Below are 18,383 nucleotides of genomic sequence, written 5' to 3' on the forward strand. Positions count from 1 at the left end.
TCTTGGTAACTTAACATTTTTTAATGAAACAAAAGCATGCAAGAGTGTGCCTTTCAAGACCCCTTCTCTGACTTTATTATTCCCCATGCACGTACAGAGCAATTTTCAATAGCACTTAAATTTAACTTGCAACAGTAACTTCAAAAACTGCTTTCATGTTCAGATGTTTTTTCTAGGTCTATAAAGTACATCCATGCAGTTACACAATCGTTTATTTACCAAGCATTAAACTGTGTCCCATAAATATATCCTGGTGCAGATTTAAAGAAAATATAGAAAGTGAAGTAAGAAGAGCTTTCCGTTCTGATAGCTTAAACATATGTCTTTACCATTGGAAGTAGAATTTACAAAGATGCCCTTTAAAATAGAACTTCCAGGCCCACTAAACAAAGAATGAAATAAAGAAATAAAAGTCAGTAGGCACTCGTATTTCTGTAAAACTCATATAAATTTAAATTATACACTTGCTACGATTTCCTCTTTAATTTGATTTAAGCAGTACTAAACATCTCACATTTGTACTTAACTCATTTCCTTGGACAGATTTCTAACTGACCTTACATCTACAAATTTTATTCATTTTTTTTTCTATTTATGAGCCATAATTTATTCTTTTTTTTAACAATCAATTTTGTATTGATACATATTAATAAAGCATAAATCCATCCAAAGTATACAGTGATATTCAGTATAATCACACAGTTGTGCATTAATCAATTCATTTTAGAGCATTTTCATTATTCCAGTAATAATAATAAACAAAACCAACCAAATTAGCAAAACTCATCACCGTTCAATCTTTCTATGCTTCCCCTGCCTTACATGACTGTTATTCTGTTTCCTTTTATGTTTATTTATATTTTGTAAAAACAGCCATTTAAGTAATATTAACCGTATTTGTATTTTACATGAGGTTTCACTATGTTATACAGCACCATGTTACATTTTTTAGCTTTCCTTCTAGTAATATAAATGTCCTTAGGCTCTTCCCTTTCAACCACTGTCCATACCCATATAATAGCTTGGCTAGGCACCAACCCTAGGAAGTGCTCTCGCACCAAAATATTCTTTTTAGGCGCTTTTCCTTTCTGACCTTTGTCTCCATTTATAGATAACCTTCATTCACTTTAAATGTGTTTACTGACAATATGCTCCTACTATTCAAACTAAAATTTTAGAAGAAAAGTCCAAACTCCTCTTCACTTGTTTTATAAGCATGCTTCAGAGAGTTTTATGTAAGTTGATGTTTCGCATTAACCAAAAGGCAAGAGGTCCATTCAGAGCAGAAAACAGAACTAAAAAACTTATGGAGAGGGAACATAAAGTAGATGGTGGTCTTCTTAATTTTTTATGAATCAGTCTCATTGCATGATTTTATTTGTTTTAATATTATCTCAAATTTAAAGACATTAGCCAGTAAATTTTCTCTTTTTTGTATTAACTTTTTAAATTGACCTCAATTTTTCATTTTGGTATACGTAACTGAGAGTCAGTAATTCTTAAGAAAGAATTACCAAAAAAGTTAGCAGAACTGGTTATGATGCACAGAGAACAATGATGGAATTTAGTTCATTGTAACTAAGTAATAAAAGCTCAAGAGCAATTATTTACTCTTTGACCTGATAGTTTCACTTGAAGGATTCTGTCCTATAATAGAGATAATGAAAACACATCAAGCATTCAATACAAGGGTATTCATTATGACTTTTCTTATCCTAGCAAAAAAGGACAATCCACATGAATTAAGGTGTTTAAATAATCATGGTGTATCCACTCTAAGAAATATTTTCTAGCAATAAAACTGCTGCTTTCAAAAACAGTTTAATGATTACTCAAAAGGTTAAACATAGAATTATCATAGAACCGACAATCCCTCTTCTAAGTATGTACCCCAAAGCATTGAAAACTGTGACTCGAATACTTGTACACCAATGCTCATAGCAGCATAATTCACAATATTCAGATGATGAAAACAACCCAAGTTTCTGTTAACAGATGAATGGATAAATGTGTTATACACATACAAAGGAATAAAGCATCCAGAAAAATGGAATGAAATTGAAACATGTGACAACATGGAAGAAGCTCTAAAACATTATGCTGTGTAAAATAAGGCAGACACAAAAGATAAATACTGTATGATCCCACTAATATGAAATATCTGGAACAGACAAATTCATAGAGACAAAACATATTAGAGGTTATCAGCAGTTGTGGGGAAAAGGGAATGGAGCAATGTTGTTTAATGAATAAAGAGTTTCTGTTTAGGGTGATGGGGAAAAAAAAACAAGAATATGGACTAGCATACCTGCTCTGACACTGATGCCTATAAATCCCAAATACAGTGAGTTCAGTTATTTGTTATAAAATAGGTTAATTTTTGTGTATAAACTGAATACTTTTTTTTATGTATTTCTGTTACTCCATCTCAACACCCCCTAAATTCCAGGAAGTAAACACATATACACACTACTGTTATCTCACTATCATCTATTATTCAAGAAAGATCTCATTGAATAAATGTCTGCTCAGAGGCTCTAAGCACATTTCATTTCTGAACACTACTGTCGGCAGCCCAGCAGGCTATTTCACCAAGATAAGATCACACATTTAATCAAATGCACCCAAAAAAAAGAGAAATACACACAAAGTTTGCTTAATAATGTCAAATCACAAAAATTCAGTGTTGATAGCATACTAATTTATAGTGCTTTTCTTGAAGGGTTTGCTACAATGAGGAAGGTCACTGTGCAGGAGAGTTCTAATTAAAGTTTCTACTAATTTAAAAATTCTCACAAATTATATTCATATATTGACTTGGTATGATAAAATGAAAATGAAAAGTCAATGCAATTTTTAGTTTTGATATAAGAAAAAAATAAAAATTGAGTAGGATCCCAATTTATACAAATGATATCCCTAAAGTATCACTTTATTTTATCTGGTCAGGTATCATCATTAAACAATATTCAGACTCTGGTTCTTATAACAACAGATCCATATTAGATGTCTGTCATTGAATAAATTATAGCCGAACAGGTTGCAGTACATTTTATTGAGTTCCCTAGACAGCTATAAAATTATCCATGCTCTATTATTTGAAATATCTTTCTTGATGAACTTTTGAACATTGTGCCTTTCAACAGAAGGTTTATTTGAATAAACATATATTCCCTTCAGAAGCATGACATAATGACTACACTAGCAAGCGTAAAATAATTTATGTCATAAACAAATGGATGGATACATGTCTATAAGCCCATTTTTTCTGTTTACATTGAGTTGTATTTAATTCATGCCGTATTTATTCATGTACCACATGTTTTTGTTTCTTAAATTTTTTCTAAGATAACTTTTTGTCCTGTGCAACCTCCTCCTCAAGTTGAAGACCACTGTTCTTTTTCTTTTTTCAGTAAGGACCACCCTAATGTAGCCAGGGGAGCGCATACATGGGCAATTCAACCATGAACTCTAAAAGTCCAGTGGTATATCATAAGCTGAGCATTATTTTCTGCATTTTCAGAGATGCACAGAAAATATTTATAATATTTTTAGTCCACTGATCCTATCTCTGTCACCACTCTTTGACCTGGCTGCATCTACCAACTCTACCATTATATGATAGAATGGCACTTGTTGCTTCTATAAAGAAACATCTTTCAGGTACATGGTGGCTTTTCAGATAGTCATATCTTTGATGGCTTAGGGAATTTCACAGATGTTGTTAAAAAGAACTTGCAGGGAAGCGGACTTGGCCCAATGGTTAGGGCGTCCGTCTACTACATGGGAGGTCAGCAGTTCAAACCCCAGGCCTCTTTGACCCGTGTGGAGCTGGCCCATGCGCAGTGCTGATGCACGCAAGGAGTGCCCTGCCACACAGGGGTGTCCCCCCCGTAGGGGAGCCCCACGTGCAGTGAGTGCACCCCATAAGGAGAGCCGCCCGGCGTGAAAGAAAGTGCAGCCTGCCCAGGAATTGTGCCGCACACATGGAGAGCTGACACAACAAGATGATGCAACAAAAAGAAACACAGATTCCCGTGCCGCTGACAACAACAGAAGCGGACAAAGTAGAAAACGCGGCAAATAGACACAGAGAACAGAAAACCGGGGCAAGGGGGGCGGGCGGTAAGGGGAGAGAAATAAATAAAATAAATAAATCTTTAAAAAAAAAAAAGAACTTGCAGATTTGTATAATTTTTGTGGGGTTTTCTGGGTTGAGTAGTGAACCATTTTCCAGATCACCTCTGCCTACTTCAGGAGACTAGAAAGCCCATTTTCAATGGTTGTCTTAACCAACTGTGACTCAGTTAACAAAGGATCACAGTAATGCCCATTCCTTTTACCCAGCCCATCTTCTTTTTTCTACAAATAGTAATCTATTAATCAAAACTTTTCTTCTTCACACTCTGAGTTCACAGAGGATCTGCACTATCCTTACTGATTTCATTAGGCTGGTCAGAGTCAACTGGTCTAGATAAAGCTGGGTACCTAATTCAGACTGTGGTGACAGGGCAAGAATCCAGGAGGTAGAGAAGTGAGAAATGGGAGGTTGGATATGATGGTATAATTGGAACATAATCTTAATGTTTTTCAAGTTGCAAACTTTTGTCTAATGCCCAGGTGTTCCTTTGTCCTTCTCAAAAAATATTTAGGTGAGAAACCCGATAAATTGACTATTTTGGCCCAAAGCTTTTGGAAGGTATCTTTGCAAAATTAAAAGAAAAATAATTAATACACCTGTTCTATTAAATCTTGTTTGTTGAACTTTTATACATATCACAACTGAGGTGCTGTCAAAAACGTGCATCATTTTGGAATGACCATAAAATAATATTTAACTGTTACGGATAACAGTTATTAAAAATGAAAGTCACATTAACCTGAAATTGCCTAAAACACATGGATTATTTAAAAAAGAAAAAGGCTGCTTACAATCTTCTTCCAAAGTCAAGAACAGATAATAACACGATTAAAACACATTAAAAAATTCAATTGAATATTTAAAGCCAATATAAAGAAGAAAAGCTATAAATATGCACATGCTTCATATAAACATGAAACTATTTCTCAATCGGTTCTTTGTTCACTCCTTGAAGTCATGATCAGCATTCTGAGTCAAGGTTCAAATTGCAAGTATCAAACATTGACAAATCCAGACCACTTGAAAACCTGAAAAAGCAAGACATTAATGTAAACTAATTGAATCTTTCCATTTTGCCAAAAATAAAATCTCATAGAAAAAAAAAAAAAAAAGACGACCAATCAAGACCATTTCCTTTTTTCCAAAAGTATTTGGAAAAGATTTGAGGACAGGAAAAGGCGGGGAGGGGGGACAAACCAAACCAAAACAATCCAGGAGACTGTTGAAAAACCTCTTACAGGGTCAGCTGTCAATGGAACGCATTTTAGTATTCAGGTTACCCACCCATGCAGAACATCAAAAACTGGGCTTGAGTCTCTCCCCTATTCTCACAGGCTCAGGCTACTGTTGGAGCTTCTGGGGCTGTCCTGAATAGTAACACACTCTGCCTCTGCGGGATGCGTAAACACCAACACAAGCTGACCAAACAGAAGAGGGTGTCATTTCTACTTGGCTTTCATTTTCTTGAGTCATACTTTCAACCACTTAAGTCTAGTACAATTTAGCAAGTCAGCTGTCCAATGTGCACCATATTTTTCCATTCATTTCTACCACCTACAATGTTGGACCCTTTCTATTTTAACATAAATGCTGGATAGTAATAGCTTCAAGTCACATGTTTTAATATCTTCTCTAATTAGCAATGGCCAAAGAAATACAGACATCAGTTCTAAAACTTTTACTTACTTATGACCCCCTCAATACTTCTAGTCTTTAAAGCAATTTTGCGATCTGATTTCAAAGATTCATCTGCATTTATATCGATCTTAAATTTTGGGATAATGAATCTTTTAAAAGTATGTAAATTCTTAAATCTTGGTAGTTTATGATGACTTGATTTGGGTAAAACATAGAAAATTCTGATGCAGTTAAAGCTTAAAGAGCTGCTGACTCTATGTGAAAAGATGATCAGGAGTTTAATTCAAAATGTCTTAAGTTAAATTGCTACTTTCATTTTATACCTGATTTAGAGTCAATCTTCAGACATAGTACTTGGTGACTGTCAAAAATATTTTCCTGTCAGGATTATGATTTTTGGTGGGGAATCAGTAGCAGAGTATAACATATTAAGATTAAGAGGATGAGCTAAATAGGGAAAGGGAAAGAAAAATAAAAGATATGTGAAACCATTCCCAACTGTTTAAGAAAATGCCAAGGATTTTCAGAATTCATCAAGTACACTTCTGTTTTAAAAAAAATGATACCTGATTTAGCTAAATTTTCTTTATAATGGTACTCAAGGACATTTCTAAGAATACTGTGACTAATATGAACAGGTCCCATTCATTAAGTACTCAGTACTTTTACATTTACTAACTATTCCTTACCCCAAACTAGCAATGTTGAGATTATTACTTCTATTTTACAGAAAGGTTAAATAAATTGCACAAGATCACAAAACTATAGAAAGTTGTAGAATTTGGATTGTACTCAATTGTCTCTCATTCCAAAGGCCTTTTCTAAGAAGTTCATAATTAAGCACAGAGCTCACCATTACCTGTCTATGGAGTATAATTTAGATTCTACAACACTAAATCGGAATTAACCAAAATGCTGGAGATAAATGCTACAGTACAATTTCAGATTGTCAGGCCAGGGTCAGAAGTTAGAACTAACCATGGAATATACCAAAAGAAATATGTATGTAAATTATAAATATATCTAAAGTTTTCAAACAGAGGTCAAAATATCATTCAGAAGTATTCCACATCACCATTAAACTTTGGCACCTAGTAAGACTAATCTGCATTTGGATCTTACTTTACTAGTTAAGCATATTGCCACTCACAAACAGACTGAACTATAATATATAATTACCCCAAGGTTCCCTTTCACTGAAACTGGCCTGTTGAAGTGCTTAGATAGTGATTAACAGATTAAGAGTATAGTGAGTCGTCTTGATGCCACTTCAGAAAAGTGATTTCCTCCCCTTACAATTCCCAAGACATATAAATATTCAATTAGGATCTTTGGAATCTAGTATTAATTGGGCATTCATACTCACTACCCAACTTCAAACTTAGCCCAAGCTAAGAAAGGTGCTTTATTCATTCTTCGTATAAAAATGTCACTGATCCTTCATAACTTTTAAAGTAGGAGTGTAAAATAAAGCCAACGTTATCTATTTTTATTAAACTTTTAAATTCAGTAACATTTTAAGACATACTCTAAAGTAAGGATATGAAATCAATTTGCATATCAGAATCGTGTGGAGTGGATTAAAGTTTTATAGGGCACTGGATGAGTCCTAACAGATAATAACAGCAGCAGCAAATACCTATATTCTAATTATGTGCCAGACATTATTCTAAGCACTTAGTGTATGTTTACCCATTAAATATTCACAACCTACGGAGTAGGTACAATTATTATGTGGATTAAAATATATAAGAAAATTGATGCGCAGAGAGGTTAAGTATCTTGCCAAAAGTCAAGCAGCTTATCAAACCTCAGAAGACTCACTCCATAGTATCTTTTACCACCACCACATAATTTTGTCTCTCCAGTTATCAAAAGATCTAGATGAGAGGCCCCAGATTCTACAGTATTTTTTAAATTTTTCCTGTGCTCCTTTGCAGTCATCCCAGTACCAATCAGTAGATCAGGTGGTAGACCTGCAGCTTTAAAGTGTCCATTTCACTAAACGGGGATCAAAAAAAAACAAAAACAAGCTTTCTACGTTGGAATTTTAGGAAACAGAACAACTAAATTACCAAAAAATTAAAATATTCAACCTGAGTCCTTTTAAAGCTTGAGCATGTACTTGTTTTCTCATCCTAGTCAGGTCCTTATCTGGCTAGGAGTTAGCAGTGGGGGTGGGTGGGTGACATTCCTAAATACAAGGAGGCAAATCTTGGAAAAGTCTAGATCAGAAGTTTTCAGAAATTATTGTTTCAGGACCCTTTTACACCCTTAAAAATTATTGATGATCTAAAGCAACTTTTTATTATATTGACTGTAACTATTAATATTTATGCATTAAAAGTTAAAATGGGAAAGTTTTCCCTATCATTAACACTTTGCATTAGTATGATACATTTGTAACCACTGTTAAACCAATATTATTATAACTTATTGACTATAGTCCATAGTTTATACTAGGTTTCACTCTTAGGGTTGTACAGTTCTATGGGTTTTTAAACATTTTTATTTTGGTAACATATATACCACATAAATAGCTCATTTTAACTCCTTTAAAATGTACAATTCAGTAGTGTCAATTACATTCACAATGTTGTGCTACAATAAACACCATCCACTAACAAACAAACGGGAACATTTTTAAACATACGAAGATAAAAGCACATATGCCATGTTCCACCAGAGCAATGCTCTCACACATTATGCAGCTTCTGGAAAACTCCACTGTACACTTGTGAAAACAAAGTCAAATCACATCTTAGCATTATTATGAAAATGTCTTCTCTTTACAGACTCTGAAAAAGTTTCTTAGAAGCACGATGTAAAGCATTATCTACTCTAAAAAATACTTGTCAATGAAGTTTCACCATACAGAAAGAGTCAGTTGTGTGATTTAATTTTTTATCCTAGAGAGATTTCAAAGTGAATAGGATTACCATCAACAGCACTCCATTTAAATTCTTAAATATTATGGACCAAATGTTAACTGTTCTTATACATGTAATCATACTCATGAAGAAATTCATTAATATTAAAACTAAATTTTTATCTTAAATATCAATAAGATATAAGCAAGGCATAAATTATTAAGATTTATGGATTCTGTTATGATCAAACATAGAACACAATCTCACATTTCACCTGCCCCAAAAATAAATAGAAAATTTCAATTAATTCAGAATAGGGCAGAAAATTTTTTAAAAACATTTTTCTATTTGTGAATGAATGGACACACTTCACAATTCTAAGAAAAAAATATATCTGGTAACTTATGAAGTAGTATAACTCAATGTATTGGCCCATACTGACCCTCAGATAAGGGTAATGACAGTAAAGGGTCTTGGGAAAAACCTGTATATTTCGGAAGTTATAAATGCTGTCTAGAGGCATGCTCACACTAGTTCCTCAAATTGGCCAGTAAATATCAATATCAAAATTACAATGAATGAGAAATCTGGATTTCTTTCTCCATTAATCTACAACCAAACACACACACACTAAAAGATAAATGGAATAAGTCAGGAGGACATGATTCACTTTTGAAAGTTTTAATTTAAAAAAACAAATGGAGTATTCTATAAAGAAATAAAAGAATAGACACAAACGTAATAGTAATCTAAGAGTAAATATATCTTTGAGGGAAAACAAATGCTAAATTATAATAATCCCACTGACCTCCCTATATGTACAAATGCAAATTTTGAATTTAATACAAATCAAAGGGAAAACAGCCAATTGTAAAACTAAAGGGTCATCTCTCTTTATTTCCAAATGCCCTAGAGTCATTCACATCAGGCTAAATTAAGGCTTTATAGCATTTCTCACAATCACTATTTGATAATAAATATAAAGTCAAAATCAGTTTTCCTTGCTGATTTCTAGGCAGAAATGTCCTAACAGCAACTGTCACTTCTACTTGGTAGCCCCTTTTAAAGGAGTTTCAAGCAATGCTTAAAGTGGTCCAAATCAAATCTGAAATACAATTCAGTTTCGCATTGTATTATTTAACCAACTCCAATAATCCTCGCAATTTTATAATCCTTTTTATCCACTACTTAGGATTTCCTTGGCTATAACTCACATAGCAATTAAAGATAAATAAGTCCATAAAAAACTTGCTTTCCCTAATTACTAGAAACAATGCCAAACACTATAGCTGGAGCCAGAAAGTCCCACAATAGCTATTATCCCCCTGGAAAGGAATATTCAAATCTGCAAAATGCAAGAAGGTCATTATTAAGAAAATCATTTGTGAAAGAACTTCCATTCATATTTTCAAGGAGGGCTCTCAGTCGGAGGGATAATCACACCAAGCAACCTAAAATAAGACATCAAAAGCGTTTATCCACTAGGCAAATCACATTCTGGCTTATCACCCTTCAAGCCAGGGATGCCTGATGCAGCCTAACATCTCAATCGAAAAAATTTAAATAGTTCCCATAAACCTTTTATAGTAATCACTCCTCCTATCGCGAGTTTATAGAATTAGTCCAGTCAACCGTATACACCAATGGAGCTGGTTACTGAATATTTAGTGATAAAGAAGTGCTATGGAATGACATTCAAGCACTCTGACACATTCACCTTCAGCTAAAGACAGCACAATACACTGACAAACACAGTTCTAATGACATCAGGACCTGTGGAATGTATGACTGCTAGGAAATACATGCTGCTAGTAAACAAAGAACAGATCTGATCAAATCTTCTAATGTAAGGAATAAGAATCATTACGATTAGATCTTCTAAAATGGGAGGACAAGCACTTGTAATCTTCAGAAATATTTGCAAGTGTCAAGACTTTCACACATAACCTCTAGAAAAGAAACACATTTATGAAGCTAGCTTCTCAGGAATTAAATTAGAATTCTGTAGGTTTAGAGATGAATGCTATTAGCAGTATTTCTTAGTAGAAAATATGACAATCAACATCAGTCATCAATTATTCAGTGGTGGTTGGTTTTTTGTTTTTTTTTTGTTTTTTTTTTGGCAACTTAAGCTTTTTAAGAAGTCAAGATTTAAAAAAAAAAAAAAGGAATTTTAGTACCTAGAAACAAAGTAGCCTTTCACATTTACAGTGCTATACTTTTTTTTTAAACTAATGAGAACATAAGTTATTTGCATCAAATGCCAAAGTATTCAGAGCTAATCTAGAATTAAGGAATTTAATTTTTATTTATTGAAATTCAAAAGCAGTTTAGCTTGCAAAAATAACAGCTTATAAACTGTGTTTATCTTTGTACATTCTTGATCTTTGCTTTAGCTACCCAAAAAAAAAAAAAAAGATTCATGAAACAAAGCTCAGATACGTTTCAACACAAATATTCTTTTAAACTCCTACACAAATTATTGGAAACCCCTTTTGGTGATACTACAAAAAGAGCTGATAATTCTATACAGCTGTAATTCACATAGAGATAAATTGGGGGCCAGAACTCCAGACCATTTATACCATTGCAGATTGAAAAGTATACCAGGAAAATCTGGCTAAACCCTGCTCAATCTCTTAGGGAAACACAGGATATTCTCCGAATGAAAACTATTAAAGTGTTTGGGTCGTGTGTGTGTGTGTGTGTGTGTGTGTGGGCGCGCGCGCAGATTCTATGATGACATTCTTGAACTAGTGATGATAGCACGTAGGAAACAAAATTAGCACACCGCCCATTTACTTTAGAGCAAAACACAGAAGGCATTTTTTTTCTTTCCTGTCAGCGTCTATTCGTCTCATTTCCCCAGCAGCTGGCTGGAAGGATGTAAAATCAGAGATGCAAGAGAAGGCTTATACTTCCTAATGAGTAATCCACCCAGGAAAGTAAACACAACAGACATCAGTAGGTTCGCCTCTAACGGAAACTGTGGCGGGGATGCTTACACTGTTGTTTACAATGTGTTCTAACTACTGCAGGCAGGGATCACAGGCAGGAATAGGGAGGAGACACCCGGAGGTGCCTCGCATGCTTGAGTTTGCCCAATAGCTGTGCTATCTGTGGCCATAAATAAAGCAGCGCACGTTTCTATCTGAGCGCGGAAAGTGGCCAGAGAATTCCAGGGATCAGGGGTTATGCTGGCTTGACTCGGTGATATCAGTCTACCGGGGAGATGACTACTCTATCTACCCGTCCTAATGCCTGCACCAGAGACTCTCATATCCTGGGTACACACCTAGCGGAGCTGTTCCTGGCCAAGGGAGTACCGGACACTGTGAGGCTTCCTCGCTACCCCTGCGAGGCCCCCGCGATCTCCTCAAACCAGATTTTCCAGTTAAGTGCTTCCCAGGCGACTTTGATAAGCAAGCTCAAGTAGCATCAGTCCTGCGATCCCGGTGAACATCTCCCCTGCCGCCCTCGGAGCGCGCAAATGCGCACACACAGAAACGCACATGCTAACCCCGCCACCAAATAACCCGGGTGGTGGAGGTCGCCCCTCCTCTACACACACAACCACACACACTCACACACACACACACACACACCCCTACATGGGTGGGGGCCTAGCACTCGCAGCTCCTGAGCTCCAACGTGGGACCGGCGGCTGGGGTGAGGCGGTACAGACGTTCCGCCGCAGCCCGGAGCCTTCCCTTCTCCCAGAAGAAGAGCCTGGGTGCCTGCCCTCCTACCTGTAACCCAACCGACCACGGCCACCAACGTTCTATCCACCCGGCCCGGGTGCCGCGGCCGCCCTCTGAGTGCCCCGATTCATGAGACACCGCCCCCCGCCCTGTCCCCACTCCCAGTACAGCCTAGCCCCGGGCCACCCACGAAAGTGGCAGCTTTCTCCAGCTCAAACCGCCTAACAAAGCCAGGACAAGGGTAGGTCTAAGCCAAACTGCGGTGAAAGAGACACAAACACGCGCCGTGAGGGTAGGCGGCGCGGCTCCACGATTCAGGGGCGCGACCTGGACAAACGAGGCAACCATGGATGCTCCAGGCAGGCGTCGAGGGAGCTTCAGCCTCGTCGCCCCGCAGTCTCCATCAGCCCAGGGTCCAACTCCTCACCCGGTCCCTGTCCGTCCTTCAGCCCGCTCCCGCCTGGAACAGCACCAGCACCGACCTGGCAGAGAAGGCGCCCCCCTCGCCTGCTTCCAGCCCACCACGGGGATAGCACTGGAGTGACAGTGGACGGAAATTCCCAGGATGGAAAGTGTTCCTATTCTCCAGCGCGTGCGACAGAGAATGCGCCGGGTCTCTTCTCTCCTTTTATCCCCCTAGGCCGCCAAATCGCCCAAAGGCTGGAGAAACCTCGAACCCCTGCCAAACCCGGGCGCCCACTAGCCCGGAGGCTTCATTTCCCGCCCCGTACCGCAGCAGGCTCGGATGAGTGTATGTGAGGGCGGGTGTGTGCGAACGAGTGTTTGAGTAGGAGGGTGAGTGTGCTGGAAGCCCGCACCCACTGAGTTGCCCACCCCGCGGATGCCGCCGCTTGCTCCGGGCCAGGGCGACCACTATTATGAAGAGTGCAAGAATAAATTACCTTTCGTGACCGCGGGTCCCTGAGATAGTCCCATCAGTTGCTTAACAACCAGCAACCGGGTGCAGCTCCCACAATCCAGCCATTGAGCCTGGGGCAAAAGATCGACCGGCCCCAGCGAAGGCACCCTCACCACACGAGGACTGATAATCAAAGCGCAGAAGGCAGCAGGAGGGTGGAAACCCCAGTCAAAGAAACAACAACAAAAAAGTCTCTCCTTCCCCCTTTCTTACACAGCCATGGAGAAAATGGAAGGGGGAAAAAAAAACAAATGCTGTCTTTCTTGACGATTCCTCGCTTCACACACACCAAAGCGGAATAAAGGCGAAGCCAAAAGAAAGGAGGGTCCAAATGTCTCTCCTAGTCCACAGTTGCACAACTTCGGAGTCAAGCTCCGTCTCCGGCAGCAGCCGAGGGACCCAAGCGGCAGCTATTAACATGCGGCAGTCATAGCAGGGGAGGCTTCTCTTGCTGCCGCCGCCGCCGCCGCTTAAGAAGAGACGCTGCTGAAGAGACCAAAAATCTTCCACCATCCCCCCAGCTGATCTTTATATCCAGTTTCCCCACCCCACCCCCCTTCTCTTTCTTTTTCTTCTTCTTCCTCGTCCTCCCCTTTCCGCTTCGAAGCAGGAGCGATGGAATAGGTTGGGGCAGCCGCCAGGGCCAAGGGTGGCTGCTTCTCCGCCAAAGCCTCCTCCTGCCGAGGTTCTCTCTCCGCCAAGGGTCTCTTTTCGTGCCTGCAACCTGCGCCGAGGGCCGGAACGAGAGCCAAGCAAACTCCTTCCCGGGTGCACAGCGGGGGCGCGCGGGCGAATCCGGCACCGGGCAGCCGAGGGCTGTGTCCCAGGGACCGCCGAGCCCAGAGCCCGGGGGTTGGGTGCTTAGCTCGCCGCTGGGGCCAAGCAGCTGCTGGCATGTGGGAGCTTCATCGCGCGGCCCCGGATTCCGCGCCGCCGCCGCCGCCTCGGTTCTTTCTCTTCCTCGACTCTCCGAGAGCGAGCAAGGGCTCTGGCGCTCTCCAGACACGCACACTCACACGCGCGCACACCAGCGAGCTCCTGCCAAAGCAAACCAAGCAACCCGCGCGCGCGCACACCCGGAGGAAGGGGACGGAGGCAAAAGAGAAGAAAGAAAGGGGAGGGGGCAAGTCACAGGCAGCAGCAGTAGCTGCCTGAGCGTAATCGACCAGCAGTCCAGGAAAAGCCAGCGGAGGCCCCCACCCGGATCAGCGGCAGCATCTGCATCCCCGCTGCTGGGAACTGGAGCGAGCAGTGCTCTGCGAGCAGGCGAGGGGGCACCGCGCTGAGAAACGGTGGGACCGCGGGCGCGCCGGGGCAGTGTAGCCAGCGCGCGGCAAACGCAGCCGGAGCTGGAGCCGAGGCCAGAATGAGCCACTGGCGGGCGAGCTAGCGCCGGGAGCGCCGGGAGCGCCGAGAACCGTGGAGGGGGGTCTCGCCGGGGGAAGGGGGTGGCCGGCAAAACCCGGATCTGGAGTGCGCGCGGGCTCCGCGGCGCGAGCTCCACCTAGCAGCTCGGCTAACGCTTGGAGGTGGGAACCAGAGAGCTGGTACAAGAAATTTCCCTTTCAGGGTTTGTCAAACAAAGGGTACCTCTCCTCGCGTCCGCGAGTCACGTTCTTTCTCCCTCTCTCTCCCTCTCCCTCTTTCTCCCGCTCCCTCTTTTCCCTCTCCCTCTCTTGTTCTCTCCCTCTCTCCCTCTCTCCCCCCCCCCCCCCACCTTCCCTTTCCCTCTTCCTCTCTTTCTCCCCCTTCTCTCCTTTCTCCCACCCCAGCGCAGGTGAATAAAAGATTTAAGACTGAAAGTCTTGCTAGTATCTCCTTTTTGCAGGTGCGGATTATTCCGTATTTTGCATTATGCAGGTACCCATTCCCAAAGCTTTTTTTCCCTTTGGTCCATTTTATGTTCCTTCAAACTTACCTCAACGTGAGATTGATTTATTGAAGAGTTTCAACTATACGTCTCTGATAATCGGTCGTGGGGATCCAATGGTTTTATTTCACAGCATCAATAACAAATATATAATAATGGATATAGAAAGGTGCCGAGTCCAGAGCAAAGCCTTCTAATAAAGGAAAAGTCTACTCAAGTTAACCGAGTGACCTTGGTCAATTACCGAACCTCTTTGTGCCTTCTTCGTAAATGAGAAGGTTAAGTGAATAATTCCTGAGGTCTTTTCCTGCTCTAAAATTTCACTTTCAAATGACTTATGTGTTATATTCTGTGTCAGTAAACTCGAGTTAGGATTACGGAAGAAACCAGGATTTATTGTATCCCAACAAGCCTATTACATCCAAAGTTAAGTTCCCCAAATTATATTTGTATTTGTGTGTATGTGTATGCGTTCAGAATTATCTAATGCCCTCTGAATGCTCTTAGTGAGGTAACATCAAATCCAGCACATCTAAAGAATACAAAACCTCATTAGCATTAACAGAACCTTACCCAACACACGTATCAAAAGCTCACTCATTCTTCAAAGCACAATTCCAGTGTCAAGTTCTCCAAAAAGCCTTTATCATCAACCCCCCGTGAAAAATAGCCACTCTTTCCATTGTACTCTCATAGCACTTTGATGATATCTCTGCAATAACGTTTATTCCATTTTGCTTTTTCTTGTTTTTAAATAATTAGTGCTTGTCTGTTTGCCTCCTCAGATTACAGGATCTTACTTAAATGCAAATTTCCAGTTTTAACTCACTGTATAATAAAAGATTCCTCTGTATCCACAGTACTTTACACATGGCAGTTGCTTAATTTTTAGAAGGGGGAGGGGGTGGATTTAATAATAATGTTGAATTCTGACCCAATAGATATTAACTGGCTTGAGTTAGGCTACTTGAATTTGCCTAATATAGGCCATCCATGAACTCCCCTGGGTACTTAAAGAAAATATAAACTGACATCTGGAGTCACTTCCTACTTAAATAATTTTGGAAAGAATAGACTCTAGCCAATTATGACAAGAGGCTCTTATTTGTAAAAGAGGCAAAATGGAAACTACTCAATTCATCTCCCAAATGTCTAATGTTATATCTAGAAAAGTAATAAAATAATATTTTTGAAACAGAATGAAAAGTGGCTACATAGATATTAAATATAATTAGTAGTAGCAGTAAAGTATAAATAAACAGTGGCTATAGAACAGTTTTTTTTTTAGAATCAACCTTATCACAACATGACAGTTCTGGAAGGATAGAGTAGAGGAATGAAATTTTAAAATGGAAGTTATGTATTTATCAAAATATGAAACATTAATTGAAAACTAGTATTTTCAGTTAAATAAATAAAGTGTTCACCAGAGAGTAGTTGACCACAAATAAGCAAAATTACAAAGGGAATAGTTAGGGGGAAAGAACCTTTCTAGGGGAAATATGTGAGCAAAATGATTGATGGTTAAAGAAATGCAAGGAAAGGAAGAAACTAAGTTAATTATTTATGCAATTTATCAAATAGCAAGGTATAGCAATTTTTACAACAGCTACCCATATTTTAGATTCAAACTTCATGCTTCTAAATAATTTTTAATCAGATGGGCATAGTCTTCTATATTTGAATTAAGATATAAAGTATCCCACTCCATTGCCAGCAAATCTACGACTTTTGCCAATAGTTTTTTAAGGTGAACCATCCACAAAATACAGTAATTCCCATGCCATCTTGGCTGCACAACTATATTTAACACCTTCTTAGGGACAAAATTGCATCACGATGCTGTTTGAGCACAGATGCTATTATACAAGGTACTGCATTCTAGAATGGTTTTGAAAAAGATGAACTGTTGGCTTCCTCTCCATTAAAACTGAAAAAAAAAAATCAGTATTTACCAAATGGAAAAAGGAACCCCAAAAAAATGAAAAAAAGATGAATATTTAATCACATAGGATAACCAAACATAAAATATTTTAGTATCTTTTTAATAACTATTAAAACTTTCTGACCAAATGACCCTTTTTAAGTCAATAAGAAATATACTAAGAACCCAATAGCATGAAAGTTAAGCAAAGAATATGAACAATCCATTCCAGAATAAATACAAGTGGCCAGTAAATGTAAGGAAATATGTTTTGCCTAAAAGAAATCCAAAACATGAAAATATATGCAATTAGGAGATGTATCCTGTCTCATGTTTCTTTCATGGTATGAGCTGAAATAGTAACATTGCCCTACTGCTAAACCTTAACAAAAGGTATGTTGAAACAAGGATGCTTCTATCTAGTGATGTACATTGCCACAATTTTCCTAGGAAGCTGACAATACATATCAAATGCCTTATAGAATATACCTGTCTTTAATCCAATATTTCCATTTACAGGGGTCTTCTACAGAAATAAGCAGATTTATGGACAAGATTTTTTTTTTATGATGGTATTCATCTCAGTCATAGTTGTTATGTAGGAGAGGATATTCAGAGTGATCATATTTTTTCATACTCAGTAAAATACCTCTTATCTGATAGGAATTAGCAGTTGCCTAATTAATGGGGGAAATGGTGGTTAAAGTAAAAAATAATTTTTAAAAAATGATACATATTTTTTAGAATTTATGCTGGCTGAAAGCAACAGAAACCCAAAATAATGTGACTTAAACAAGATAGAAGTTTATTTCTTTTTCAAGCAATGACACAGAGCTAAGTGGTCAAGGGTAGGTATGGCCCTCCAAGTTTCTATCTTTTTGCTCAGCCACCTAGAGCCTCCATTTCCAATTCTAGTCCCAGCCATCATACCTACACTGCAGTAGCAAAGGAGGAGGTAGAGAAAGGCATACCTGCACCCTTTAAATTTAAATTGAAAGATATTTTGCTAAATTTGCACACACCATTTCCCCTTTCCTTCCATCCTCAGAAGTGGTGAGATAGTAATACCTCACTGCAAGGCTGACTGTGAAATGTAGACTATCCTAGGCAGTCATGTGTCTAACTGAAAATCAGCTATTCTTCAACCTATGACTTAAAATAGTGTACCTCCATGGGCTAAGCTTTGCATATATTCAATTTTCAGTGACCCAATGAATGACTAATGCATATGTTGGACAATGCCACCTTCACAAAGAAAGACCTTCTTCTTCAACCAGATGCAAAACTGGCACAAGATTTCAATTTTCTGAGCTTTTGCCA

At 39.0% G+C, this 18,383-nt stretch overlaps 1 protein-coding gene across 50 annotated transcripts in view; it reads right to left on the reverse strand.

Annotated features, from left to right (window-relative positions):
- ADGRL3 (adhesion G protein-coupled receptor L3) overlaps positions 1–14,748 on the reverse strand; it is an 845,015-nt gene extending 830,267 nt beyond the window's left edge. For 32 of the 50 annotated variants that reach the window (XM_058297964.2, XM_058297937.2, XM_071216378.1 and 29 more), the window contains exon 1: positions 13,253–14,701. The gene's annotated coding sequence lies outside the window, so the exon portion shown is untranslated. Of the gene's footprint in view, positions 1–12,832; positions 13,104–13,252 lie in introns of those variants that run through there. The other 18 variants (XM_058297953.2, XM_058297939.2, XM_058297934.2 and 15 more) reach the window with 7 other exon arrangements.
- Between the last annotated feature and the right edge of the window lie 3,635 nt (positions 14,749–18,383).

This window comes from Dasypus novemcinctus, chromosome 1 (genome assembly GCF_030445035.2).
Source record: "Dasypus novemcinctus isolate mDasNov1 chromosome 1, mDasNov1.1.hap2, whole genome shotgun sequence".
NCBI lineage: Eukaryota > Metazoa > Chordata > Mammalia > Cingulata > Dasypodidae > Dasypus > Dasypus novemcinctus.